The sequence below is a fragment of the Anomalospiza imberbis genome, chromosome 10, assembly GCF_031753505.1.
Source record: "Anomalospiza imberbis isolate Cuckoo-Finch-1a 21T00152 chromosome 10, ASM3175350v1, whole genome shotgun sequence".
Taxonomy (NCBI): Eukaryota; Metazoa; Chordata; class Aves; order Passeriformes; family Viduidae; genus Anomalospiza; species Anomalospiza imberbis.
The window spans coordinates 13,198,008-13,224,690 of NC_089690.1; the positions used below are offsets into that span (position 1 = coordinate 13,198,008).

The 26,683-nt window shown below is 37.6% G+C and overlaps 1 long non-coding RNA gene across 1 annotated transcript; it reads right to left on the minus strand.

The window, feature by feature from the left end:
- Nucleotides 1-3,778: 3,778 nt before the first annotated feature.
- Nucleotides 3,779-12,640, minus strand: LOC137479983 (uncharacterized). The gene is made up of 4 exons (XR_011002625.1): nucleotides 12,543-12,640; nucleotides 9,379-9,522; nucleotides 6,697-6,867; nucleotides 3,779-5,188 (listed from the first exon to the last, which is right to left on the minus strand). It is a non-coding gene; the product is annotated as an uncharacterized lncRNA (long non-coding RNA).
- Nucleotides 12,641-26,683: the final 14,043 nt, after the last annotated feature.

Sequence of the window (26,683 nt, forward strand, 5' to 3'; positions counted from 1 at the left end):
AGTGTCTGTTACAGCCTGTTTTACCTATTTTGAGTTTAATAATGGTGTCATTAAACTGAGCAGCCAACTGTGCTTGAAATTTTTCTAGAGATATATGACAAGTTGCTTTTTGTAGCACTGTTGTCCATCCTGCATCAAACTCATGTCAAAAGCAGTGACTTGTAACAAGCTTTTTCACATGCTTTTTTCAAGGTTTCTTTTGGTTTTGTGGGTTGCCTGACACTCATCCTACCCTAGTATTCCCTGTAGATGGTGATCATTGTCTGTTTCTCTTTCTGGATGTTTTTCTCTGAGCCACTCTCAGGCATTATTTGCATGTCCTAAACTTGGTGAACTTTTATTCTTGCCATAACCTCAGCTTACAGTTCTTCATTTTTGCTATGTGTGATCTCTAAAAACAGAAGTGATGTCCACATCTGCTATAGGGAAATAGGAGCTAAGTGGCTGAAAGATCAGAATCATTAGGCAGTATTTTAGATGCTACTTTCACAGTGTGCTTCCCCCCAGTCTATACTTCTTTAAGTCTCACTTTTCTTCCTCCCTAAGGGGTGGCAGATAAGTCACTCAGCTTTAGTGTTACTGTAAGTTTAGATGACCAATTCAGCAAGGGTGACAAATGCTACTTTCTTGCCTCTTTCCTGACCCCATAAGATTTCCAAGATTTCTTCTGGGAATTACTTACAGAAGATGTATTTCTTCATCTGTGGCACAAAACCCATTTTTCCCATTTATTTCCGCCCTCTGAGAAAGTCCTTGGAGTAATAGGTAAAATGTCAAAAATAATTAAGAAAAATACTGATATACACTGTGGCAGAGAATTATACCTTTTGAGATGGTTGTTGCCATCATCTGTAATCAGTCCCCTGACAGATATAAATACCAGCTTTATCACCTTGTTTTAGATGATGATGTGTTGAATCAATGTTGATGAAGACTGTATTTTGGCAACTTCAGTTAAAGGGAAAGAATAGTTTCAATTGTGAAGCAGAGAACATAAGTTCAAAGCAGAGTGAGTACCTGACACAGAATACAGTCATTTCTTTATATAACATCTATTTAATCCTGTTCATAAAATATCTTTCTCATATGAGAGAAAAGGGCTGACAATAGCACAGTTATGTCCCAAAAAAATCCTGACTAAGAGCTTGCTTTTTTGCCTGGCATGGAGACCATGCATCCAGTGAGTACCCGTGCCCAGGAGCAATGTCTCTACTTTCTGGGCTAAGTGGCTACTTGGATTATTAAGTGTTTATGTCCTTAAGAAAGAACCTTTTTGTCCTGCATTTTAAAAGAAAATATCATATTTATTTTCAGAGGAAATGTATCATGACTAGATTTATAGTACCATGTGCTCAAAGATCAAATTGCATGACTGCAAGCATTTATATTTTTATTTATAGGAAATAATATAAAGGAGCAAGAAGCTTATGTGCAGCTTAAGTGTTTGGCATTTATCTTTTTCAAAATGCATTAAAAAGTCAAATGGACTTGGAATGCCAGTTAAAAAGCTAGGATCACTCACAATAATTTATTATTTTTTACATTTAGGTAGATTCAAAGTACAAGTTATGGTGCCCTCAGTTCAACTGCTCTACTATATTTTATGAAGTACAAGGTAGCAATTGGTTGCATAAGGGACTAAAGATTTGGTACTAAATCCTCTTCAACTTTTAAATGATACTTCTGTATTCTTTGATTTTTTTAAAAAACAGATTTAACAGCTATGTCTACATAGTAAGTACGTACCTTAACCTGCTTTGGAATGGATCTCCATATAAAAAGCCTTGCATCCACATGAAAACCTTTTTAGACCACTCAGAATTTCTCCAGACTTTGGGAATTCCAGGATATTGGGACAGTGCTCAGGGCCAGAGTTCTCATGGTCTACATTACACTTGAAAATTAGCTGGGTCCAAAATCCTAAACATGGGCATGCTGTGTTCACATGATGGACAATCCCTCAAGCTAAATGAGTGTAAACAAACTAATCTGCTCCCTCAAATCTTTTATATAAAAGCTATATTCTTCCAGAAATTTTTCTTTAATTTTTCTGGTATGTTTCCACCTCTCTTTCTCTACCTTTAAATATCTTTTCGCCTTGTCTATTTATTCAAAGCAAAACTAACAAAGGAGCAATTATCCAACAATTATTATTATTTGCATCACAGATGCAGCAGGTCTCTGATGACAAGCAATATCTCAGGGCTCATTTTCATTACACAGGCATGAAAATCCACTGAAGCAACTTGGGAAGTCTACACATTGCTGCCTTCATAGAATTCTGTATTCTGGAAGCACAGAAAACTCCCTGACACTGGAGATGTGCATGGACTCACGTGGAACACGATATGTGAACATAATCTAATACACACATCAGGGAGCTGAAGAGCACATTGTCTTTTCATGTAAATGTATCAGCAAAGTCCCCAGAACTAATTTCTGGAAGCAGTAAGGAAAGCTGACAGAGCATAGCAAAGCTGGAGACTTTTTCTTGTTGCTCAGCAGACTGTGTTGGGTGGCTGGGCTCAGCAGAGCACTGCACACAGTCAGTCAGTAAAAATTGTTGGCATCACCTGAAGATTACTGTTATCTCTGGAAGACTGCCTGTCATGTGGATAGCTTTCACACACAATATGGTGTGTGGTATGAAGCAAGTTCTATGTGTTTTCAGCAAGAATGCAAACCCAAGAGCTGCAGAGACCCAAGAGATGTTTTCTGTGCAGAAACAGCTAAGGGGTAAAAAAGATTGCCTCCTGGTGCCCTAAAAGCTGGTTCCACTGGAGCTTCTGCAAATACCCCTTATCCTCACCTCACTACTGGCTCCACTCTGCTTTGAATCAGGCTCTATCCAGCTGGCATTGCAAAGGCTGAGTCTACCTTTGAATTTTAGCTTGATCAGATGGGAACTTTTAAAGTAGGTATTGTGATCATTTCCATTGTTTATGCTTTTGCTCATGTTGAGGAGCTGTCTCAAGTGCATAAACTGGAATTTATTTTGGATAAAAGTAAACCAACTACATCTGATGCGCACAGAGAGAAATAGGAACTTGGTCTGTGGGGTAAACAAAAGATCATCCAAAATAAAAAGAAATTAATAATTAAAATTTCTTGTAATGTAGCTTTCTGGTCCTCACTGTCAACTGTTTTGGTCTAAAAATCTTCCTCTGGTCTGCATTGTTTGCCAGTGTGGATGCAACCTTAAGGCCCAGCTGAGCTTTTTTTCCCAGTATAGAAAGATCTTTCTGATGGTTTCAGAAATTGTTCAGTCTATCTGTTGTTCATGTTCTTAAAGTGTGAAATGAGGAAAATAATACTTAACCATCTTTATCAAACAGTACATATCTCAGATGAAAGCTCAAGCAAGACCAAAACATCTATAGGATCCTCCTACAATTTTTGGTACTATATACATATATTTTAAAGTTGCTAATCTGAACTGTAAAAATACACCCAAGTTGATGGCAGTGCACATAACCAAATCCTCTTAATATAAGGTCTTATTGGTTTCCCATATGATTTTTTAGTGCCTGGTAATTGTTTATGGATCAGTTTCCACTGAAATGCTGCTTATGTGTGTATTTAGAAAGGTGAAGGAGAACAGCAGCCTCTCTTGGGGTAGCAGACAGTTGCTAAATAAGTCTCTACCAGGTAGGTGCACTGTCACCCTAAATGAGGCATAAATAATGAATCAAATTTTAGAAGTAATGATCTTAACTAGGGCAGTTTGGTGCTGTGAATGTTTATTGAGAAAAAAAAAAAACACAAAACCAAAAACATGTAGTGTTTTGTTTCAGCTGTTTTAATAATGCTCAATTTTTTTTCAGTGAGAATTTCAGGTCAGTTGGTTTGTTTTCATTGAAATTAAAAAATAAGGTACTCCTATCCAAATGAAAATAGATTTAGGTTGGTTTTTTTCTCTTTTTGAAAAAAAAGAGGTACTTAGTACACAACATAATAATTGCTTAATACTCTGGGATATCAAGTCATTTTTGTGGAATTGCAAAAAAAAACATGATAAAACACAATTTTCCCTTACTGTTGTTGGCAGAACTTTGAACTGGTTAAAGATGCATTCCTTATTATTCAAATGTATTTTTCTTTCTGTTTTAATATATGACAAATATACAACCAGTTCTATAAGTCTTTGAAAGATTTGAGATTTTCTTCAGTATTTTAAAATTAAGTTTGAGCCATCCTAAGTTCCAGCGTGTGTTCTCTTTGGCAGCATGATGTTAATAAATCATCAGAGCCCCGTTGATCAACTGGCTTATTTAACACTGTACAAACAGCAAGAACGGCCACAAACTCCACTCTTTGCAGTTAGGAAAGTTAATTATTTCACTCTGACAGGTTATTAAGTTCTCTCTAGCCCAGAGTTAAAACAAAAAATATTCAGATGAGATTTTTGGGCAAAGAACAAGTTGGGTCAGATCTGATCCCAGATCGAGCAGATCTGTTCCAGGTGAGACCATCACTGCCAGCTCTATTCAGAGCCTTAGTGTCTACACCTGAAAATGGAGGAAAGTATCTTGGCCCTTACAAGGTGGTTACAGACTGACTGGGCCCCATTCATTTCAACCCATTTTCTACTCCTGCTGTAGGATAGCATTTCCCAAGTGCTGCAATCTTTGAGCAATTATCTTAGACTTCAGTCTGACTCAGCTCATTACATGTTTCTCTGTTCTCCATTCCCTGCTCATCTTTCTTTGATGTTGTATTTTTTACATTACTTTCCCCACATGCACTTGTAGGATTCAGCCTGTATTTGCCTTATTAAAACTTTCACTATATTCATAATGAACTGGCTCCATTTTCTCTTTCATGTAATGAAAAGAAACCACTGTCAAATAGCTAACATTAATGGCACAAATTTCTGCATCTCACTAAACAGAAACACTTGGATCTTCACCTGATAAATTTAGTGTAATTTGATCTAACTCTGTCTCCTTCAAAACACCAGCCTGGTACCTAAATTAGGTCTTAGATTAGAACTGTCATCAAGACTCTTTCCTCTAGGGGAAAACAGAAATATTTGGAAAATAATTCAGCCCATTCAAAGTGAATCACTAAATACAAGGTGAAGGTATGTGAACACTTTCCATGGAGCAGAGGAGCAGCCACAGACCCCTGGATTTCTGACTTCACATCCTTTGCAGAAGGAACATCCACATATGTCATATTTTTCAGCCTGCCAAAAAGGTAATACAGGGAAGATAAGAGAAAAGGTCTGAAGATCATGACTTCCATGGAGATGAACAAGTGCCCACTATTTTTTCTGATACCAGAAGTATGGGGATTAAATGAAGGCAACATGCACAGCCCCAGAAGGGACCACAATGGTTCTACACAGTGCAGGCTGCATGCTGTGATTATTGATCCTTTATAGGGCAGGTCAGAAGGCAACTGGAGAAGTTCGTGGAAGAGAAATCCAGCAAGGTCTGCTAGTGGGAAGCCTCTAAGCTGCAAATTTTTGGAGACTGGCAAAGTTTTCTGGCAAGTATCACTAAATGTTTGTTCCTTGCTTGTATCAATTCCCAGGCATCCCCGTGGTCACTGTTAAGGCCAACATCTTGCAGAACCTGGTAAGATCTCTTTTATAATATTCAGTACCTCAACTAGCTGCTAGCTGCCAGCTGCCTTCATTTGGTGGAGGGAATCCATGTCTCTGTTCACAAAGTGTGGTTATGGGGTCTCTGTGGGGCCTGCTCTAGCAGCCAAGTTGCACCTATGCAATAGCATTTGTTAAAATGAATTTTCTAATACAGCATTAAATTGCGTTTGAAATGAATGAGCTGATAGAAATGCTATCCCAGTGATCACATTTCAGTTCTGCAAGACTGGATTTCTTTTCATTTGAGGGAGCTCTGATCTAATTTTGTGTCTTCCCATCAGATTTTTATTTCTCCTAGTTGGCAGTATACTGGGCTACATTCTGTGTAAAACACACAAATATTTACTAACTGCAAACCATCCTGTTTCAGTGGTCTCAGCTTTTCAGATTGTTATCTACAACTGTTATTACTATGCTATTGTAACCACCACTTTTTTCCAGATTGAATGTGCTGCTATTGAACTCTGATCCCATGGATAGAGTGTGAGCAGAACCTTTAGTAGGATGGCAAATGTTGTCTGCTAAGCCATGGCCATACAATGGGCATTGTTTCTTTGCATACATTGACAAGTGAAAAAAAGAAACTAAGCTCTGTTTTTTTTATTAATGGATGAATTATATGAATTAAAATATTTAACCATTTTAAAGCATGGAGTGTGGATGTGCTAAGTTGCTTGTGGGATTGAATTTCTAATAACTTTTTTAATTGGAGGTTGAATTCAGGTCCAAATGGGCATATCTTAATAACCCATATAAACCAGTAATCACACCACTAGGCAGATCTTGATGTGTCTTCAATAATTAATCTGGGCAGATACCCTTAAATAATTCAGTGATTTTTAATTAAAGAAAATAGGGTATTTAGTTGATTTTTTTAGTCTGGGGAATATTTATCAACATGGTTCCATGCCTTTACTCTTCTTTAATATTTTTCCTTTCCCTGCATGGTATTTTATGACTTTTGGATTCTTTCTTAGTTAAATATTTTTCTAAGAGCAGAGACTTTGATTTGTAAATGTGAATGTGATCAATAAAAACTTATGGCTTCAAAGTGTCCTTATTTATACTTAAATCCTCCTTCTCACCTGCTGTTTGTTGCTTTTTAGTTATGTCACCAATCCCACCGGAGCTCAAAAAATTTAGCTGGTCCTCTCTAAACTCCCAGACATGTTCTTTTCCCATGTACTCTTCCGTCCCTGCAGCTTCTGATGTAAAACAGATTTAAGTTTGTGTAGAGCAGAGGTCAACATGAAAGCCTAAAACAAAACAAAAAAAAAGCTGGCATTCAACTTTTAGCTCTGGTTCTTATTATAACTCAAAGCTCTATTTTAGTAATTTTAAAATGGTAGTATTGTTCTACATCCATAACCTACCTTTCACCGAGTTTCTTAATGACTGTGATGCCCAGTTTAGATAAACTACTAGACTGGCTGATGAGCATTTGGAAGAACTGCAGGCAGTTGTGCCACAATGGTAAAATGGACAATTAATTTGCAAAATTATCTCTGTGAATTTTAAATTTATTTTGCTTTAGATTATGGCCAAGAGCAAAGCTTTGAACTCGTTTCTCCTATTCCTAAACAGTTATTTGCAAAATCATGACTTTGGTGAACCTTGCTATGGGTAGTGGGAGCAGTGGCTACACGAGATCCCTTCAGTGACAGAATTCCTAGAAGTTTGTTGCCAAGTGCTTCAAACATTTATTAATTTTTTCAAGCAGACCAACTTTTCAGTTCTGAATTTTGCAGTATCACATCCCTTTCTGAAAGGCTCAGTAAATAATCATAAGTGTTGAATGAGGATTAAATGCTGCATGTTATGGCTTAATGTGTTTGTCTATTTACCAGTGTTGTATGTATGTACCCAGGCTTCTGCATTTTTCAGTGTTAATCAGATGGAAATAGCAATTGGAGGTGTAATTCAGTGTTGTGCTTAACGTCATTAAACCTGTGGTAATCGGTAAATCCAGCCCCTGCTGTGGCCTTATCAGGCAATTTGGCAAAGAAACCAGTGCTGTGTCACTAAGATGATGCAAGCTGGACAATGGCTGCATCCCTGCTAAGGGACAAAGCCCCACTGCATCAATTTGCTGTGTTTTAACCTACATGGAACATGTCTAAGGTGACAAGGATCTAACCTGAGTGCCCACCAGCCTCTCCTCTTCCAGGGAGGGGAGTGTACCCAAAACAGCCCTAGAGCTGCTCCTCGATGAGCACCAAGAGTGTTTGTCCTGCTCTTCAGTTCAACAGCCACCTTGGGAGTAAATCTCTCTGGTAAAACTGCTTTTTTTCACAGGTGTTTCATTCCTGCAAAATGAATCCAGAGATCTGATATAAAGTAAAGAAAGGTATTCATGGTAATAATTAATTAAAAATCAAAATAGAAAAAAATTACTGTAAAAGTTTAAGCTTTGTCCCACAGTGGATTTGAAATCAGACTGAAGTTAGAAGGACACAAGAGGTATGAGCCACTTCATGGGAGCTCAGTAAAGACTGTAGTCTGCACTCTTCAATGTCTTAGACTAGGTCTCAGCTGTGAATTTGGTATTGATTTAGCACCTCTTTTGCATTCTTTCTTCAGTGGTAATTTATTGCCCCCATGGTAGAGATGGCTTCTTTGTGGAGACAGAAGATAGGGTAGAATGTGGAGAGCACATAAAAAAGGCACTGGTGAAACAGAGTCTTCTGAAAAAGTGGATGGAGGTGTTTTTATGCCTGATAGCTAAAAAAAATCATGGCCCTAGGCCCTCCAAATGTGTTTGATTCTTTTTTGTGCAATAAGGAATTTGAGCTCTTTGAGCTTTTTGGGGAAGGTCAGGTGGTTAATTTTGAAGTGTTTGCCACAGCTGTGTAAATGTTAGAGAATCCTGTGAGGCCTTGAATGCATATTATAAACTCAGGAGCTCTGAGATGGGCGTTGTAAGTGGCAGGACTTTATCACAAGAAAACTGTTGATGGAAAGGGAGAGTAGTTTACAGATGATTCTGAGATGGAAGGAAGGGAAGAATATAATGTAATTTGGATCCTATATGCCAAGGGGTATTTAAGTAACATACATTCTTTATAATGCACTGAATTCCAAACAATAGAATATTTTGGGAATTTCAGCAAATGTTATTGTTAAACCCAAAGTGCTTAAAAGTTATGAATTCAATTTCAAAAAAAGGCTTTATAAATTTAAAATAATAGAACAATACATGCAATGAATGTTTGTGATAATGTGGCACATTTTCAAGCAGTCTCTGATATTAAGGGTTATATACCTTGTCTTTTTATTGTTAGACTTAATATAGTGTATATCTTCCATTGTAAAAGAAAAATACTAAATAACTAAGGCTTACATATAATCTTAAGCTTGCAATATTGTCCAGAAGGCAGCAATTTTCCTTCAAATTTGGTAATCCATCTTCACTCTTGTTTCCATACTAATTACTTGTGCACATTATTGTATGCTGATTAAAGTTAGAACACAAGAATTTTCTGGTACTATTTCTACCCTTTTGTATTACAGTTTCAAAACATGGCTGGTCATAATCTTGTGGATTTTTAAATTATTTTTTTTCTGATGAAATCACCAAAAAGAAATTTTGATACTCTCTAGTTAGAGTAGAAATTGATCACATCCAATCTTGTGTATGATCAGTGGATTTGCCTGGGCAATGTGGCAGATTACAGGGTGGGAATGGGTTAAGCTGAAGAATGTGATAAAAGATTTTTAAATTATTTTGGGGTTTATACATAGGAAAATAAGATTTAAAAAATTCCTACCTTTGTTGATGATGTCACTGTTTTGGAGTATATTCTGTACAATTCCAGAAGTTAAGTTTTGCGTTTCAATGGACTTGCAATTCTTTTTTGGAAATACAAGATACAGCCCCGAAACTACTACAGCTCTTCATCTTAGAGCACATCCTGTTGAAAGAAACATTCTCTCAAGAATGTTCATTGGCTAAATTTTCCCCATCATCAAAGGCTCAGATAAGAGTTCTCATGCCTTTGGACTCCTCATATTCAATAAATTATTGCATAGAAATATGGCAATGTGTTGCATTTTGTTTGCTGGAGACTCAGATTCTGTCCCCTTTATTGTTTTTCCATAATTACATCACAGAGGTTCATGAAAATAGATATGGGTATTTACAGAGAGTTGGTTGTGTTCACTCACAAGCAGGACAATCAAGACACTATTATTTTAATGAAAATTCTTTTTAATGCTTAAAAAGAACTGCATTATAATTAATTAAACCTTTTTTTTCTTCCTTTTTTTTCCCCCCGCAGCTGGAGTTAAGTGAAAATTCTGTCTTCAGAATCTCAAGTTTCAAAAGAAACATAACTCTGGATTTTGGATGCTCTGACTTCCTTTTCCAGGGATATGTCAAGTCCAGTATTTCAATTTGAAACACTGATGTGACAGACTGCCATAATGCAATGTGTTTAACCACCTCAATGATGCATCAAGTGAAAGGAGTTCCCAAAGATTCAGTTCACACATGCACACACACACAAAAAAAAATGAGGGATAAACAGTATGGGAAGCGGAACATAAATCTTTTTCACACAGTTTGGCACAAATTCAATTATAATTTGTAAGTGTTCAATCAATTAGACCACTCAGTTGTTTAACTTGTAACTTTGAAGGCAGATTATCTTTTCCAAGAGAAAAGCTTCTCTTAACCAAGACCTTTTATGTTAACTGCTCCAGAAGGAAAAGGCCACATTTGCCACAGAACATGAAGAGATTCAGGAGAAAAGTGTGTAATACCAGGATGTCTTTGGCTGAATTTCAATATTTTCATAGGAATAGGCTAGTTAAACCTTTAAACTGCCAAATGACACACAAACACTCTCCGCCCAGAAGGGAAAAGAAAACCACACTTTTTTCCCCCCCTTACACTAGAAATAGAAATTTAATGCCTTTATAATGTTTAATACTTATAGTGATAATTCAATATTAGTTTCAGGTACATTTGGAAGTTGAAGAAACTGTATGAAAGCCCATTACATTGTGCTACATTTTCAAATGCTTTCCAGAGTCTTACTTACAGACCAATTTCACTCATACCCTCTCTAAGTTCAAAACTTGTCAATTCCCATACAAGATATCACAGTCTTCATACATTATCAGTAGTCACTTCCCAAGCACTGGGAACTGCAGTTGGCACCTGGGTGCCATGCAGGGGAGACTTGTAAATACAAAGATACAGAAAGCTAAGAATGAGATGGGAGGGAGGTCAATACCAACACAATATGCACTGTTGTGTTTTTTGAGTTCCAACTTTGTCATCAGGGCTGGAAAAACCCTTGTGTTAAACATTTTTTCCTGCTGCAGGTGCAGAGCTTGCCTGTCAGAGAGCAGGAACGCTGGTGGGTTTGGCAGTCCCATGATGGCACCAGAAGCAACAGTGACACACAGGAGCTGGAGGTGTGTCCCTTCTGCCAACTTGCAGTGCTAGTTCATTGAATACACTTTATATGGACAAGCCAGAGCTGTCTGCAGTCTGGGACCAAATTGGAGCAGTTCATGAGTAGCCATGGTCCACTGACAAAAGAGCAACTGAAATATTGTTCAAACTGAAAACATTGCATTTACTCTCCCATTGAAGGCAGTCGTGTGTTGTGTTGGCTGCACAAGAATTTTGACTGAGCATTGAATATGTAGACCAAAACTAAATCATAACCAGAGTCTGTCTGAAATCTTGTCTGCCAACAAGCACAACAGAAATGATGTCTGTCCAAGCACTGCTGCTGCTGGGTTAAGACATACCATAAGGCTGAGCTGCCTCCCAGCTCTGGCTGAGTGCAGAAGCCTTGGCTGCCTGCTTTTGACTGCATGTAACCTTTTCAAAAGCACCCAAATATCTTACAAGCCTGAATCTTATTGAAAGGCAGATAGCTGAGGGGTGACTAACATAAACAGCCTAAATGCAGCGAAATTGCCTGGAATGGTCTCAAAAATTTCAGAGCTCTCCTTCTGCCTGAGTTTGGGTAGTTGTACTCTGTGGAAGCTGCAGTTACCAGCTGAGTGTTAAACAGTGTTTAGTTGGCCAAAGCTGGCTGATTTTTGGAAGAGTGAGTGGCTGCTAATTTTTTTCAGCCTCCCATTACCCAGGCCTGTAGATCTGGAGTGGGGCTTTGCAATGGCCACAAGATATTGGTCTGTAGGTGCACGGTGCTCCTTGCCTGATCCGTGAGCCACCCAAGGTGGTGCTGAGTGTGGAGTGCTCCCACGAAACCTGTGGCATGCCAGCTCTCTTTAATTCAGTGAGGACTGGAAGATTTTTGCCTTGTGGATCTTTTACATTCAAGTCAGGCTTCACATAGCCCACAGTCTTAAAAAAAAAAAAAAAAAAAAAAAAAAGGGAAAAAATAAAAAATCCTTCCTACAGAGACAAATAGCAACATGTGGCTGGAAGATAACAGAAACGTACATGCAAGTGCAAAAATTAAATATGGAAATATGAAAATGAGGTTGTGTTTTTTTCTAAGAAAAAGAACTGATCCACTTTTCATTGCTGGAAATTGCATGGGGCTTTATTTCCTCAGCAGCTGATCTCAGAAAAACAAAATAGAAAAAAAATATCCATAGATAAGACAGACCATGACTGTACCCTGACTTTTTGGTTTGCTTTGGAAGTGGGAGTCTTTTGCAAAAGTTTTGCAGCTGGCCTGAAAAACAGCAACAAAGAAGATAAAGACAAAAGAGTACATTAGAACTAAATGTGCAGAATGCAGATGTGCAGCCTTTCTTCCTTCCCTTCTCTGCCTTCAGTCTTCCTGCAGTGTCATACCTTTCCAAGGAACACTGGATTTCTTTTAAAAGACTGTTTCTTCATTTTTCACTGTCATTTTCTGCAGCTCCTTCCTCCCTCTGCATCCCTTCTCCCTGTCTGCAGCCCACATCTTTGCCAGATAGTTAATGTAAAAATGATTACCTCAGCTCCTTGCAGGCTCTGCCCCTGCTCTGTGGTGGTTTAAACAAGCTGCCTGGTTGCTGAAAAAAATCAGTGCTCAGCAACGAGGCTGGTTGTCTCTGAGCCACATCATCCTGGAGGTGGCTGGTAAGAGCTGCCTCCAGGAGCAGCAGAGAGATAGATACAGACTCCAGTGTTAAAGAGGCAGACTGTGGGGATCACTCTCTTCCTTCTCCTCTTAATGACTCAGTCTGTATTTACAGAGGAACAAAGTAAAAAGAAAACACCCCTGGTCCTGTAATTTTCATTAGTCCCCAACAAATGAAATTATTTAAGTATTCTTTGGAAGGGAAGAAAATGAGCTATCTATTTTCCTATTCCTGTGCAAGGATTTTGTATGATTTTTGCCCATATTGCATTTTAAAGTGCATGGTTCTGGGACTGTCCCTCACCAGGGGCCTTTGCTGTGTCAGGTACAATTAGAAACCGAGGCTAATTGGGGTCAATATTCCATTATATGAAGCAAAGTGATGGGGAAATGAGCTTTCACTTGAAGGTAACTGGTTCTGGCCTGTGTGTGGAGGCAGTCCTGACTGGAAAGAAACAGAGGCCTGTTTTGTACTTACAGACACCAAATTTTTGGGGTGCAAAATTAGCAGTGACTTATTGAATTTTCCTATCAGAATACATCCCAAAACCTGCCAGTGCTCCAAGTCTGAGATGCATGTTTTGCCCTGTAAAACACCAGAAAACACTTTCTGTTCAAAAATTTTTAAAACACAGGTTTTGATAATCAATTTGCTTCAATATTATCTATAAAGACAGCTTGACAGCTTTCCATTAAACAAGCAATAAACAATCTAAAATAGGGGTGGTTTATCAGTCCCATGCTATACAACATGAGCCACATGACAGCCCACCCCCTCACTGAGGGATGCTGGGCTCTGCAGTGTACCAGGAAAGGCCATTAAAAATAATTAGGGAATTTGGTCCCATCTCTTTCCCATCTGACTAATAACAAGTTGTGCTTCAGAGCATGCTGTTCTAAAGATTGGAGAAGGCAGGACCAAAGTTAAGCCTAGAGGTGCACACACCAGGCAAACGGAAAAGAAAGGGAAAAAGAGTCTGGTCATTTCTGTGGGTGTGTTGTAATATGCAGACTCCAAAGCAGAAGTGGGACAGCCTCGGTGTCCTTGCAGACAGTCCTTTCTAGCATTCCCCTTGCTTGGCTGTTATTGCTATTATTTTCCTTGGGTTTTTTTTTTCAAGGAGTCCAAGCTTGTAGGATGGTGTTGGTGCAGTATATGCACCCAGTAGAGGCTTGTGTCTGATGGCCTTCAGCGGTGATGTCTCCTGGTTAACAAGGTGCTCAGGACCCTGAGCAATGGGTATATGAACACAGAAGGGAGTAATCAGAGAGAAAATTGCATGGGTTTTATAGTTCATGTAAGCCTAAAGAAATTAGGTTGGTTTCTTTTCTTTTCTTTTCTTTTCTTTTCTTTTTTTCTTTTCTTTTCTTTTCTTTTCTTTTCTTTTCTTTTCTTTTCTTTTCTTTTCTTTTCTTTTCTTTTCTTTTCTTTTCTTTTCTTTTCTTTCTTTTTTTTTTTTTTACAGAGTAATATTATCCAAATGAGGCAGGCATCCATTAATTGCCCTCCATTCACTTTTCATTGTCACCCATGAACTCTGTTCCCACAATCTGTGCTTTACTTTGCACAGGTATTTAATATTCTCAAATTGTTTCCACTACTTTGAGATCTGATTTTATCTGTTTCCTTCTCTTTGTGTTTACTTTTTCCTTACAATGCTTCTCATGAAACTGTTTATTCCTTTTGACTAACTCCTTTCCAATTGTTTTCACTCTCTAGAGAGCACCTGTAATTTTTCTGGGCTAGTAACAATCTTCTGATTGACCACTCGTCATCTTTGATGAGTATCTTTTACTATCTCAGATGTACAAATTGTGTAGCTTAATTTATCTTCATCTCCATCTTCTTCCACCATACAGTACAGTTCCTTTAATCACATTTCCTGGTTTCCTCAGGTCAACTGTTCATGTTCAGAGGTTCTGGAAGGGTAACCTGCCCTGAAGACTCATGGTTCCCACTCATTTCCTGGCTGGGAAACACACTGATAACTCCAGGTATTCATTGCAAAATTCAATATGCATAGACTGCTTCTTGTGTTTAAAAGGTGCACAAAATGGTAAAACCTTTTCATTTTGCTTACTCCTGATTGGTTCCAAGGAGATGGGAAAATGGAGATAGAGAGAGTACCATACCTACTTGGAAGGTTTCAGTAATGAGAGAGGACTGCTCTGGTGTTTCCTGCTCCTCTCCATGATGCACTGAGGGCAGTGAACATCTGAGTTACTGTGAGCACTGGAGCAGATTTCCTTCCCTGGCTTGTCAAGGGCTTGGTGAGACCAAGTCAAAGTTCTGTGCAAACTTTGAAACCAAAGGAATATCAGACCCTTCTTTAATACACTGAGCATTCATTACCAAATTTCAGGCACATATTCCTTGGAATGATTGCTTAAAGAAGGCTCAGATAAAAAATGAAGGAGTGTGATGCATTCTTTGTATATAACTCCTCTTATGGAATAGGGGGAGGATGTAAAAAACCAAAATTAACATACAGTAAGTTCAATGTGCTCATACATCATATATTAAATAAACAGCAGCTCTGCTAGAGAAGTATACCTGACTACAAGGCCTTTACCACCTTTTATAAAAGCAGAATAGGCTATATGAGATTTACTCAGTTCTTCATTCTGTTTTGGAAAAACTTTGGAGTTATCTATCTTAAAAGAAAAAAAAATAAATAAAACAAATCAACAAACAACCAAAGGAAAATAAAAAATATAATAATAAAAAAAAAAAAACACAAACATTTTCTGCTTTCTAGATCTTGTAGTTTCATTTTAAAAAATCTCAGAATCCAACCCAAGGTGAGAATTGTTTTATTGTATGAAGGAAGTGGCCTATTTATTGCAGCACATCTCTGGCAGAAGCCAGGGTCTAAATATTCAGTTGAAGACACAATATCACAGAATTTTCTGATAGCAAATGAGAACAACACTGCTTTAGACCCAGGTCTCTTATTTTCCAGTAATTCAAATTAAGTATTGTCATGCTGGAGATCCTTGTAGCATCGAATTTCTGTTTATTCTGTTGGATTTAATCTGACTTTGGTGAAATAATGTGATATTGCATATTGACAGCCTAAATATCCAAAGTGGGGGGAAAAGGGCTTCCTTTTTTTAAGTTTTGAATTTGCATCTCTCTACTATCACTTCTTTTCCCTATGTTATAAAACAAGGAGAACAGAAGCACTGGATCTATATTCTCTGAACCAGCCATAGTTTCACACACTTTTTTATCACATTCTAGAGGAAGCTGTGCTGTCGTTTTATACAATGCAAGTACTACCACAGCACTTCAAGCAAGTCTGTGAAATGCAGTTCCTTCTATCCCTGCTGTTATAATTTTCCAGGATATTAGAAAAGATCCTAAGCTCAAAAATTTGGATTAAGATCTCCACTTCTCCAATAGCTGAGTTTGCTGTCTTCTGTCATTGGGTTTGCAGTTCTTGGTCAGTCTGGGAGAGGTTACAAATAGTCTCTCCTGTTCTAACAAGTAGGCAGGTCCAGAGGCAGCTGTTTTTGCTGTTGTGCCATAATGAGTGAATGACTGAGCCCTAAAGAAGGAGATTTCTTTTCTCTTATCCATTATGTAGCATCAAAACCTGAATTCAAAACTTTCTGCAGTTTTAAGAGGTCTTCCTTCAGTGTCAGGGAGTTTTCCTGAGTAAACTGTACACCTGATACTACTCAGAGCCTAATTACTGCAAGTCAGGCATTTATTTTTTTCCAGGAGATACCCTTTTGTATTATTAAAATACAAAAATGCCTGACACTTCCATATAAAGGGGGAGGGGAAGGAGCTACACATAACTTGAGTTACTCGAGCATAAGCTATTTTTATTCAACTGAGCCCTTTAGTCCAGATTAGGATCATAGCTTCCTTTGAATGTACAAGTTACTTTGAGTTCTTAGTTCAGTGTTGAAAAACTAACACTTAGGAACTTCTGAATATAAACCTCATTGAAAAGCTGAACTTAGAAAAGTGCCTGTCTGCATTGTATATGAATATTTACAGGAAAATAAGGAAACAAGCTAAGGTATCAGGGGACAAGTCTTGTTTGTATTTTTCATCTTAATATTGGGACAACACCTGTAGGTTATAACAACAAATTTGTGATGGATTCTGAGAAAACAGTGGAAAGGTTGTGATGATGGAGAGTGGTACATGCATTTTTTCTTCTTGTATCTCTGTGTAGTAAGAGGCAATCACAACAGTGTCAGATTCTTTTAGCAGACTATTGATTTGTTTGTTTAATTATTTTTCATATATGACAAGGGAAATATATTTTGTTATAGGCTAATATTCATATAATAATAATAAAATACACCATTTTTATGCTATTACTCCATTGTGTTAATAAAGAAGGCCACTGTTTTAACAGATGGAAAAGTCAGAACTGACCAGGAAGAAAAAATAAGCCAAAACTCTTCTCTAAAATAAGTACATCTGAAGGAGGTTGAAATTATTTCCTTCTCTGTAAGTTACAGCAACATATTGAAAGTTAATAAAGATAAATGTAACATTTACTGGGTAATAAGAGATTGTGGAAGGAAATAAACAAATGTAGGATATAGTGCATCTAAGTAAACAAAAAGGTTGTAAAACCTTCAAACTCAAATATCAAGAGCACTGCAAATTAATGCTGCACACAATAGACCCTTTGGAAGCTAACTTAATCCACCCCCATGTATCTACATGAGGGCCATGCATAACAATGCATGAGCTGGATTTCCATTAGAGTTTCCTCTGCAGGCTGTCAGTTGTTTGAAGAAATAACAATTTCCTAGGCATGAAAGCTTTTTCAGAATGTTCCCACTGATGTGTAATAAAAGTGACTTTACTTTTTTTCCTTCCCTGCTCTCCTTCAGCCCCTCCCCCTGAGATGTGACTTCTGGGGGAAGAAGAGGATGGACTTAGACCCTTGGCCCCCTACCAGTTTACCTTGCCAGGATTATCAGTGCAGGTGTTAAAATAATTGAAGGTGTGGTAGGAGATACAACCCCTAATAGCTTTTCCTATATGGAGATTACCTAGGTAGAGAATGCCAGAGTACCTGAAGAATAGGCAAGTGAGTACCTTATTAACATAGCACCATTCAGCGGCAGCTGCATATCTGGAAAAAAAAAAACCTTTAAAGAGCCTATTCATCTATGTTAATGGGCCCATTGCACAGTACATTGTGTGGGAAATTAAGTCTCTGGCTGTGAACTTCCTGTGCTGTGCAAGCTGCCTTGACTCTTTTTTATTGCTTCAGTGTTATTATCTCCTCCTGGAAATAAAAACAATCATGTTCTCACATTTGAGAAGCCAAAACATTCCCAGATAACAAACTGGTTGAAAGTTTCTTTTGTTTCCCTTATTAAGTGAAAAAATATGTTTTGAAATTAGAGTAAACCCTAAATTAACATCAAAGCCCATCAAATTAGCTGAGCTGTCATACGCATGACAGTGTTGGGTTTTCTTTTTTTTCCCCCTCCCCTGTAAAATACACAATTTAAATTGCTTTCGTATTTATTGTTCCTTCCTTGGAATTAATTTTTGCCACAAAATATGTTAATTTATTCAAATGAGGCATGATTTTTGAATGTTTGACTGGCAAAAGAACTGCTTTCCTGCCAAAAGACTGAGGTAGAAAATAACCTTTTTTTTTTTTCTTAAGCATTTCTCAAAGATATAGTCTCTTTCCATTTTAGCAAATAGTGGACCATTTTTTAAAAGCAGATCAAGGAAAGTATATTAAAAATTGCTTATTCAACTTTTTTTTCAAGCTTTGTCATGAATTTGAGAGCAATATTCAGTGTTGTGCAGTCTGTTGCACCTTCAAGAAAGAATTATTATCAAATATTTAAACAATTTTCCATCCTCTCTTTATGATCCAAGTGTTGCGCATTGCATCATCGTCATCATTATCATCATTATCTTCATCATGCTGATAAAAGGACTAATGATCAATACTAACTGATTACAACTCAATTAAGGAGGATCCTCTCAGTGTAAATTTTTTTTTAATCTTGCCTCTTCTAGTCCTTCTGCATTTTCAAGTTAACCTAATATGTTCTACTATTTAACATGTTTAATGAGCATACTGGAATAAAAGTAAAATCATTATTTAATGTGCTGCATTGCTTCCACAGTATGTACTCAACTTCCCTTGGGCAACAGGAATATATAAAGAGCAGCCAAAAAACCCCAAAAATTCACAGTTAGAAAATGGAAGTTCTTGATATTAACTGCAACAGAATTTATCTCTTCAGACAAGCAGCTGTCTAGAAGCCTTGTAGAGATAGAGATGGCCAGGAGAAGCTCTGAATAAGTCACCACACAACAGAGAGTGTGAGGAAGCCAGTGTGGGAACAGCCTCCCACTGATAAAATCATCATTTTATCCAGTCTGTTTGCACAGACATCACTTGCGACCATCCTATTACTTTTCATCAAATGTTATCTGCGAGCTCTTTGGGGCAGGGATGGCTTGGCACGCATGGCACCTTGCTCTGTTTTCTGTGCTTGATAGTGCTCGACAGTGTTATCATAATGCAAATTATTGTTGTTCCTGGTAGGGACTGCACTGAGTGCTCTTCGCTTATCTGCAAGTCTGACAAGTGATAATCCAGTAACATCAGAGAGGAAATCAATATTTCATATTAGTTACTGATTTAATTATGGAAATTCTTCCCTTAATGCCATTTGTTAACTAAAGTCACCATAAATTGTATTCTGTTCAGCTCATCTTTCAGTAGCACTCTGAATTACACCTTCCTGACATTTAGATATTGGAATATTAAACAGATTTCTCTTTCCAGTCCAGTCCAACACTTTTTTCACAATGCAGGCCATCTGGGAATGTGTACCCATTAATGATCTGGGAGGCACTGTTAAGAGTTTGCATATTTTAAAAAGTCAGAGAAAATTAGAACTGCAGGAACACCAACATATCGCATTCTCATTACATAAGTAGATCTGTCATCTACATTATTACTTTTTTCCAGTGATATCTTGCATTGTATTTTTTCTCCTCTTTGCTCATGTGTTTATTTTTAAAACAACGTGCAACTTTTTTTTTTTCTTTTATTTTAAGGCTGGATTTTCATGTTTCATAGTGTGCTGTTGAGAGTTTAAAAATGTAGAGTGAAGTCCCAGGCTAGCAATTCCCATTTAGTCACTTTTACCCAGCAATATTGTTTTTATATAGCAAGTATGCTGTTGGCATTTCAAGAATCACAGAGGCGCCAGTAATTTGGGTGCAAGCAAAATTTTTGAAACAGTTCCTGTAAAGATAATTCAGATTAATGGGCCATTTACAGTCTTGCTAACTTACTAACTGGCTATGTGCTCTAGGTAATCAGGGTGACATTACTGCCGGCACAAAAATGACATCTCGTCATCAGAAATTTTCTTCATTGGCATGGAAAATGCCAGGCACATCACCTCTGACTGTGTGGCCACCACATCTATTAACCTTATTGATTTGGAGTCATGCTGTGCCACACTGGAAAACTACTCCCTGCTGAAAGACTCAAGTGGATCAATCCTGAACCATGAACAAAAACTCAATAACTAAATGTAGTAGGCACCTTTCTCCATTAAGTATTCCTCAAAGTAAATCACATTAGAGAACATCACTGTGAGGAACTTACCTTGGGATTCTGTCATCTCCCAGAAACTAACAGGGAAAATAGCAAAATAGAAGGCAAAAGACTGTATAGATTGTATATTGCTTAATATACTTTATATCTCTTGATCTTGTTCTCAAATATCTATCTTTATATCATGATATTTTAATTTTATTCTACAACTCTGTTCCCCTTTCTAAACCTTAAAAAATTTCCTTGCTGTTTGTTTCTCATTGTGATTGTCCCTGGTAAGTCATCCGCTGACCGATGACTATGAAAAAGAAAGTTTTCTATTCTTTATGAACCCTTCAGCATTTTCATGTATTTATAAGCATTCAATTTTGAGACCCTCATTGTGATGGGGCTTGAAAATGAAACAAGCCAAGTCCTTTCAGCCTCATACAGTTAACAAAGAAAGCAACAAAAGGACTTCCAGAGCTTCATATTTCCTGACAAAAGATAGAGGGCGGCAGCAAGCCCCATTCATATTTAAATGTTCCTGGCTTTGGAATTAAAAGTCCATCTTTCATGTTACCATTTCCGTTCCTCACTTTTTGTTGGTGTTTGCTGGCAATGAAAACTCTGTCCCAAACATTAATGTGACTCTTCAGTTCAGTCTGCACAACTTCTGTTCTTAGAAAATATTCCTTCTGACAGACAACTGAAGATTTCCTAAACAGCGCTTACAAATCATTGTAGCTTATAATTGTCTTGCAAAAGTGATTTAGGGCAAGAAAAGTGTGGGTGCAACCACTATGTGCACATGTGAGTAATGGCTGATCATAGCTGCGTAAGTTGTTTAAGGGGCCAGAGGGACCCTTCTCCTCAGAAAAATTGCTTACATGAGTAAGGGGTACAGGAAGGGACAGGATCATTTCTGTTGCTCAGTACAGTTACAACTTTGCCCAAGGGTCTGATCTGAAAACTTGACAGCAAAGCCTGAAAGTAAAGGTTTTAATTTTGCATTGGTTTTGGTGTTAATGGACAGAATAAAATTCATTAAAAATGCTCCTTGCAATGTGTTCAATCCTGCCTATCATCTGTATACATATCTGTATTACATATTTTAATATTTTATTTCAAAGTAAATCCTGTATTCTGCAAAAAGGTGAAAAGAAAATGCAATGACATATTAGAAAATATTATCAGTTACTTGGGAAAAAGTGATTTTTCAAACCATGTAAAATTCTGGAAAGTATTCTTTTTATTCCTTAGGAAATAACCCCGGGTATCTAATTAATATCATGAAATTAAGGCCATTTATCTGAAAACTGAAAAAAGATCTATATATGCACCAAAGTTCAGTGTTTGTCCCTGAGCTCTAACACAAGATATACTGTGTGAAAGTCTAACATGGGATACACCATATATCATCTCTATTTAGAGCCCCTAGGCAGGAAGTATAGATAAAAAAAATAATCAAAATTACTGTTTTTCTTTACTGAAAGCCCTCTAAGGAATTCATTGGAATGAGTTCTGTCTGCCCATCTAATTGATAATTATTTAATTAGCAATTTATAATGATAATGGGATTTTACCCCCCACCAGTCCATCTTGTCTGTAAGAAAAATTTAAGTAGACAACCTTATGTATTACTTTACCACTTTTGGCAGTTGGCACAAGATATTGTGGGCCAGCGTTGTGATTTCCTACAGTTAAACCATAAAAGCAATGTATTCATATATTTCCTTTGCCTACAGTGTTTCCTTTTCTCATTACCGTGGGTGACTGGCACTCTCACAATGTGTGTGGGTGCACAGGCTTGTTGTGTCACCGTGGACAGTTCTAAGAGCAGCTTCATTAGTTCTTTTTACAACAAAAGCTAGGTTTTTTTTCCTGCCTTCTCTTTCTTTCCCTTAGTTGGCATGCGGGTTGAATTTTTCTTGGACCCCCTGCTTGACTTTTTTTTTAGAGCTCCTTTTGAACAGTGCAGCAGTGTGAACACTAGGAATTGTAACTGATAGACTGTTTGCAGGAGAACTCATGAAAGTTCTCTTTGTTCACTTCACATCAACCAGGTTTATGCAGACCCTCCCCCATCTCAGGGAAAAGGAAATCCACTTTTAATTATACATTGATGGGAATCACTGTATAGTGAAATTGCATCAAGTGGAGAATGCCCACTTTATTCTCTTTTATCTGAGAATCCAAAAGAAGAACTTAAGTAAAAAAAAAAAATGGATATGCAAGCATAGACTTCCCAATATAGAGCCAGGCCTGCCTAATTTAAATCAATCTGCCAACTCCACTTCCAGTCCTGATAAAAATTTTCAGCTGAATCTTTGCACTGTGAGGGTGTCTTGTCTTTAGTCCTTGAGCCTGGAAGGTCTTCATTTTGAGACTTTACCAAAAAAATAAAAAAAAATCACCAAAACGATATTTTTTTGATGTGAAAGGAAAGAATTGTAAGCATAAGATATTTTCAAAATTTGAATTGAATATATATATTTTTTCCCTTTTTATACCTCAGACAAGCATATTGAAATTGTGTAGAAGAATTCTGAGGGCAAAAGAAAGAAGATATATCTCGTGGCAGAATGAAGAGATAATACAACCTGGTGAGAAGTAAACAAGAGAAACACTTTGTGTCATTATATGTTGTTATGCGCAGTGAAATGAATGGAAAAATTTTCAGCAGTACTTACAGGAACCTCTGAGATTATAAATAATTTGAGTAATCTGCTAATAAATATGTAATGTTAATTTTCTTTCTTTTTAAATTAATGTCACAAGATACCATTAATAGAGACAGCAAAGCAGGACATTCAGCTTTATTGTGTATACCATCAAAGTTTACTATGGTTATATTTGCCTTTTGAATCTTCCAGTACAAAAAGGAAATACTGGTGTTTTTATCAGACATTTAGTCAGGAAAAAAATACTTTTAAAAATGTTCTTGAAGATAATTTTTAATATTCTTTCTTAAATCACTTTTTATTAGTTTTTCCAATTAATTTATTTTATACAATTTAGTAACTGGGTTTTTTTTTTTTTTTTTTTTTGTAATATTTCCTGACCAGAAAAAGTTAACACCCACAAAAGAAGTGTTGTGAAGACCAAAGGAAAAGCAGCCTGCCTAGAAACATTGTATGATTCTGCCCTTAGAAGTTTAAGCACACTCATGTAAAGGGAGTTGGGTAAGACAGATATGTTCTCCATGGATATTAGGAGGAATGTGGGCCTGGCAAATGAAAGAAGGAGATGTTGATAGATCTTACCTCAAAGACAAAGTCCTGATTACCTCAAGGCCAAAGACAACAGTGCAATTCTGTCTTGCAGTAACACCACAAACATGTTGAGCTATTGATGGGCCCTTGTCTTAGGGAAAAATTATGTGCATTACATCCAAGTAGAACCTAGGAAAACTCCATCCACTTCCCCCCACCAGTACTGGATACACCCCTCTGCTGTTTGGTCAAGTCACAAATGAGTGACTAATAATCCTTTTGACCCCATTCCCATTGAGACTTCTACTGCTCTACTGTCTCACATTATCCCAGATTTTCTTTCACAAACCTTCAAACTTCAAACTTTATCTCTCCCCCAGAAAAAGTCTGAACAAGAGAAAAACGTGTGGATGTATCCAGAGGGGGTGAGGAGCTGGATGAGGTAGAGATTAAAAGTTATATGTCTTAAAGGAACTGACTTGGAATGAATCCCTGACTAATCTACTAGTCTAGAATATCCAGTAAAAAAACAGCCATGAGCCTGGAAACTCTCCTCTAAAATTAATTTCTTTACTCATTTGCAGTTCTCCAAGTCATCTACGGATATGTGTAGTGACAGAGAAGTTCTAAAAAGACCAGGAGTTTTCCACAGCATTTTTTATTTATTTGTCCGAGCCTCGAGTTTCCAATTTGAAGGTAAGTCTGGATCCAAGTCTTACCTTCAAATCTGTAAGATTACACGAGTCTGTCCATCAGGGCTCTTCTACGCCATAATGGGAACATCACAGTTTTCCAGGTGGTCATAGTTTCAAAGAACACGGCAAACAGGAGATATTTAGGAGCTAAATACTAATTATTTTAGATATTTTTTGGTGAAACAAAGGCACTTTGTGATGTTATTCCAAATAAGACGATTTGACAAGGTTCATTAAACCCTAGGAAAGAAAGGAGTAACTCTTAAAACACAAATCCCAGTCAGATCCCAGGACTAAATCTAAAATTTTTCAGAATAGGCAGGAGGTCAGCTTCCAACCGAATAAGATTGCCCTGTAGCCAACCACTAAATGACACAGAAGCGTGGAAATTGAGACCAAAGTTGCTGGGGAGACTGATCCATGTAAAGAAGCCTCAAGAAAAAGACTACAGTGGAAGAACTGATGCACAGCAGGGGTTGCCTGGAAGTGGTGCCTTTCTGCCTGCTGTGAGGGAATCATCCAGGGAGAAAAAGATGGGAATGGAACTGACTTGGGAAAGGCTGAAGGCAGGAGCCTGAGAATCAAAAAGGTATCTTAGAAATATGGTAAAAAGTAAACCTTAGGTTTGATTGTTCTGGTTTGCTTCCTTTTTACATCCATACTGGAGGTTATTTAAGAGTCCTCAAAAACCAGTCAAAGGTTTGCTGCTGAGAATAAAGCTACTGAGATGGATAATGTTCTTACAACAAAAGAGTTAAAAAAAAAGTGGGAACATTTTCTTGTCATGGCTTCGTTATCTGGCTTCTCTATAGCTTTCCTAGAATAGACCAGGGCCACTCCTGCTTTCAGTGAAGTTGCTCATTCATTTACTCCCTCATTCAGTTTAGAATCAGGACTTTTTTCTTTAAAGTTCAGAAAAATGTAGTTCAGCAAGTTTCCTTCTGTGGAGAACTTAGGCTCACTGTTTGAGAGAAAGCCCTTGAGGCTGACATGCTTTAGTTGGAGTTCTGCTGAACTGAACTTGCACATTAAGTACTGTACCTTGCTCTTTCCTGCTGAAGCATCCCTTAAGACTACATGTGTGTGTAAATAAAGGAAAACAGGATACAGCCTCAGGATTTATGCTGTGTCATCTATGAAGAGGCTGTTTGGTTTGCATGGCGAGCCAAGAATTGCTGGGTTGTGGATACAGAAGCCATATCATCCATTCTCAGTGGTTTGCAGTGGAAGACAGCCATACCAATAGAAAATTCACCAAGCCAGACTTCCACAGCTGGATTTTTCTAATTTAAGCTTACTTTGGAACCAGACCTAATGTAAAGCTCATTTAAAATATGTAAGATGTAAGCCCATAGGTCCTTCAGTAATCTTAGGTCTCTCTGCAAGATCATTCTATTCAATATAATGAGATATTATTATTAGCAATGAGAGGACAGATTTTTTCTGCTTGTTCATGTTGATGCAATATTGCCCAAGTCCTCACAAAGGTAAGGGTGTGTAATTGGATTTTAGATTGACAAGTAACACTAATGATTAAATGCCCATCTTAAGCAAACGTCCTGAATTCAATCACTTCAGTCTTTAGCAACAATTTTCAGGCAACCATCACCATATTTGTGGAGATAGAAATGAGATCAGAATTTCTGTACTCTTCCTGGTTGTGTGTGTAGCCGCCAAGGCTGACATCTATTAATGGAAAAGCCTTTGACAATAACACATCTCTTTTAGTGGGAATCTGAATAGCAGTGACAGATCAGGAACCCCATTTTGATGCTCACTGCATATTTTTCTTTTCTCCTCAGTTCAGACATACTCATTTCATTAAGTTGGGTCAGTTAGGTCAGGCAGCCTTATAATTATCTCCCAGGACCAAAGCTCTGGCTGAACTTTTAGTTCAGAACATTGTGTCTTTCCTGGGACCTCGTGGGGTTATCCTCCATTTCACTTCAAAATTATGAGGATGGATTCTTCTGTGCTTGTGTATACTTTGTGTACCTGCCAAGTCCTCGCCTTCCATTCCTTCAGGTAGTCTCAGAAGTCACTGATTATAAATGCTGATCTGACTCTGTAAGCTTTCAGCAGCACACCTGAGGTTCCTGTTTTCTTTCATGGTGAACAGTTTTTCTTTCTTTCTTTCTTTCTTTGACTTTTTTGAGGAACTGATTCCAAAGATTTTATTCACAGTAGTTAACAGGTGTGAATTGGTGTTTGCTAGCATAAGTGTCATGCTGGGTAGCCCTTTGTTCCCCTCCTGCTGCTTCCCTGCTCTATTATGGCAAAACTTACTTTAATAGGAGATTTTTTTTAATGGTTTGTACAGTGTGTATTTTTAAAGCATATTATGGAATAAAAGTGAATACCTATGAGAACAATGTGTTCCTCTGAACCTCTAACAATTGGGCAGGTTTCTTGATTTCAATGGGCACACTCCAGAACAAGGGACTTGTACCACCTGAGCAGGAGTGCTAGAATCTGGCCCTCAACAGATGCAGTTTTGTTTCCACCAGCATGTGCCAATTAAAATGATTCTGCTGTAATAAAA